This window comes from Triticum dicoccoides, chromosome 3B (assembly GCF_002162155.2).
Source record: "Triticum dicoccoides isolate Atlit2015 ecotype Zavitan chromosome 3B, WEW_v2.0, whole genome shotgun sequence".
Classification (NCBI taxonomy): Eukaryota; Viridiplantae; Streptophyta; class Magnoliopsida; order Poales; family Poaceae; genus Triticum; species Triticum dicoccoides.
This window is the reverse complement of record NC_041385.1, coordinates 705,965,811-705,968,976: the sequence shown is the minus strand read 5'-3', so window position 1 is coordinate 705,968,976 and position 3,166 is coordinate 705,965,811. Positions and strand designations below refer to the sequence as shown.

At 47.6% G+C, this 3,166-nt stretch overlaps 1 pseudogene; it reads left to right on the top strand.

Annotated features, from left to right (window-relative positions):
* The window catches only part of LOC119279843, a 1,716-nt pseudogene extending 805 nt beyond the window's left edge, over nt 1-911 (top strand).
* The last annotated feature ends 2,255 nt before the right edge of the window (nt 912-3,166 follow it).

Here is a 3,166-nt window from a genome sequence, read left to right as displayed (position 1 = left end):
TCCGTGAGTTGCTTTTCGTAGATGATTTCCATAAGTTTAGGATTTTGATCATGGTGATGTCCGTGCCAGGTTGAGCTCATCCTTCTATGATGACGGGTACCCTAGTGTGCGTGACATTATCGATGCATTATCCAGAACATTGCCTCGCTGACACGCGCATCCCAACCAGCCTCATCTGTCTTCACGTCCACGAATACTTTGTCAAGGGCTTTGATGGCTCATTTTGCCTGGACAAAGGCCTCCTATTGATTGATACTAAAAAGCAGGTCCATGTCAATGGCAGATCGACGTGTGGGTTTGAGGTGGATAATATCACCAACCTCACGCTAGATAGTGCATTCCCCTGGGCTTTGTGTCTTGCGACAACATCCAAGCCATGATTGCCCTGATCTCCGTCGAGCACGCTGGAGCCAGCCGCTGGGCCGCTGAGATGGCACAACCACAAACATCGAGAGCGCCAACAATCTCCTGAGCCCCTTCGACTCCCCGAAGATGCCCCAGGAGAAGTTCAAAAACTTGGACCTCGACGACACTGACCATGTCGCTCTCCATGGAGAAAACACCTTTGGGCGGGTACAATGCCAGTTGACGCAGCGGAATTGCAGCGCCGGGCAGGACGAGGAGACACTAGTGAATCTCGACACAGTCAGCCCTAACGTATTCGACAACAAGTACTACAGCAGCCTCTTGTGTGGTTGTGCCCCTCTTCCTTTGACCAGGTAATGTTGTCCAATTCGGCCCGTCGCCGCCGCGACCACCGCGTCGACCGTTCACAGGTTCTCCAGTAGCCTGAAGGACTTCTTCAAGAATTTTGCGGCCTCGATGGTCAAAATGGGAACAGAAGCCCGTTGACCGGAATTGCTGGGGAGATTCAGAACAACTGTCGGAGGGTGAACAGAAAACCCTATTAACGAATGAGATTGATGTTATGAGTTGTGAAATAGTTGTCCTTGTGTAAATCACTCATTTAATTCATTCTAACTGTAAAGTGTTCCTTATTATTTTCTTTGGAAACAAAAGTAAATTTTCTTTTTTTCTTCACTACATGTGATTGTCGGGAACCCATTTTTTTCATACTAGATGACTTGTTTCCGATAAACGTATTATTATCACTCTACCGTCGTTCAATCTAATCTTGTGTAAGATGAGTGCTACAGAATGACATGTCATGGAACTTATCTATTTTTTGAAGTTTTCATGTCATTGACATACCGAAACATGCATAGTTTTATATCTATTTGCAATAACATATTTACAAAGTCAAAAAGCATGCACAGTTTTATGTCTCTGATTTCAGGAGTTTTCGGATTCCGGAAAGAAGTAAAATATGTTAAAGAATAGCATTGGGTACAAGACACCGGCGGGAAAAGGCCATTAGTGACGAGTGTTGCCATGGAGGGAGCACGCCACTGACCTCCCGTCACTGCGAATATGTCAGCAGTGGCGGGCATGGCGCCCCACACGCTAACTAGGTTTCCCTGTTGTGTGTAGCACTGATCACCCGCCACTGGTGGGTGATAGTAACAATGGTGAGCAGACCAGAGCGCCCTCCACTGACACGTCCTGGTTAAAAAATATGGCTGCCACAACAACAACGTTTGTACACATGACTCTTTTTTTTAGCATTAGTACAGACACAAGCGCTCATATACACGCGCATACATCCATCCTTCACGCACACTCTACCCCTATGAGCATCTCCGAGAGACTGAGCCGGCATATCATCTTGAGATTTACGAAGCCACGTAGGCGCCTCGTCGTCGATGGGAACGTCTTCTCCCACTAAAAGCGCATCGCCGGAAATCCTGAAATAAATCCAGGAATAATGCGAGCATCAGGATTTGAACCCTGGTGGGTTAGGGATACTACTGTCCACCTAACCATCCAACCACAGGTTGGTTCGCTGTACACATGACTTATAAGGGGTAAAATCTATCTATCTATTGTGTCTACAATAGCTTACTGTAGAAATAGCTATCGCAGCCACAACCGCGAGCTCCGTGATTCGTGTTGTATGAGTGGGAGAGAGAATATGCGGGATTTTAGGAGAGTTTTTGCGGCCGCTTTGGTCAGGCAAAAGCTGCAGCTGTGGGGGCAGGGTCAGGTGGTCCTTCTGCAGTTGTGGGGTTGAGATGGGGAGATATGCGCATGTGACCGCCCATGCTGCTCGTATGGAACTTGTAGCCCTGATGGAAAACGGATGCAACGGAGTCAACCTGGCATGCTGTTGGGGCAGATTAGGTGACGCGCGCTTGCCAACCAGGAGCTAATGCTAATCAGGTATTTTATATAGCAGCCAGAAAGATTACTATTTAAGCACAAACATGCGAAAGTAATAATACGAGGGTGCGCTGACGTGGGTTCAGCTAAAACATTTGCGGTCATACAAGATTCAGTTCCAGCGCGTGGTGCGTGGGCATTAGTATGTTTAGCTTTTTTAGCAGACGCATGCATGCGTGAGACTCCGGCTGTCTAAAATTGATGGGAAGGGGTCATTTTTGACAGTCTGTACGACCCACGCGTATAGCAGGCTACAGTCTACAGATAGAGTTGGACGGGACATTTCGAGGCGGCCGTAGGCCACATGATGGCATCTCCACATGTCATCGCCGTACGCCAGGGATGCCAGGGATGCGTGGTGTGTGTACTGCATGGATCGATGGACGCTTGTTTAACAAGATAATCAAGCGGGCTACATTCCATTGTTTGATTTTAGTTAGGTGAAATAAACATCACATAATTAACCAAATGTATAGTTTAGTCCTCCATGTGAGAGGCTGGTACTACGTGAAGAACCGGCCAAATGGGAGATGGAACTGACCGACTCTCTTATGAAGAACATGCAAACGGGGTGATGGAACCGACCGATAGATAGGTGGCGACGTCCGATGACTACACATTAAATCTTTAATTAATGGAAATCATACTTGACCAGCTAACTCAGGGTCATGCGTGAGCATAGCCGAATGATGAAAACTCGAAGAAACGATGCAACGGAAGCAAGGAACCGCGGGGATCCGAATGATGCAAACCCGAAGAACCGATTCAATGGAAGCAAGGAACCGAGGGGATCCGAATGATGCAAACCCGAAGAACCGATGCAACGGAAGCAAGGAACCGAGGGGATCAGAATGATGCAAACCCGAAGAACCGATGCAACGGTATC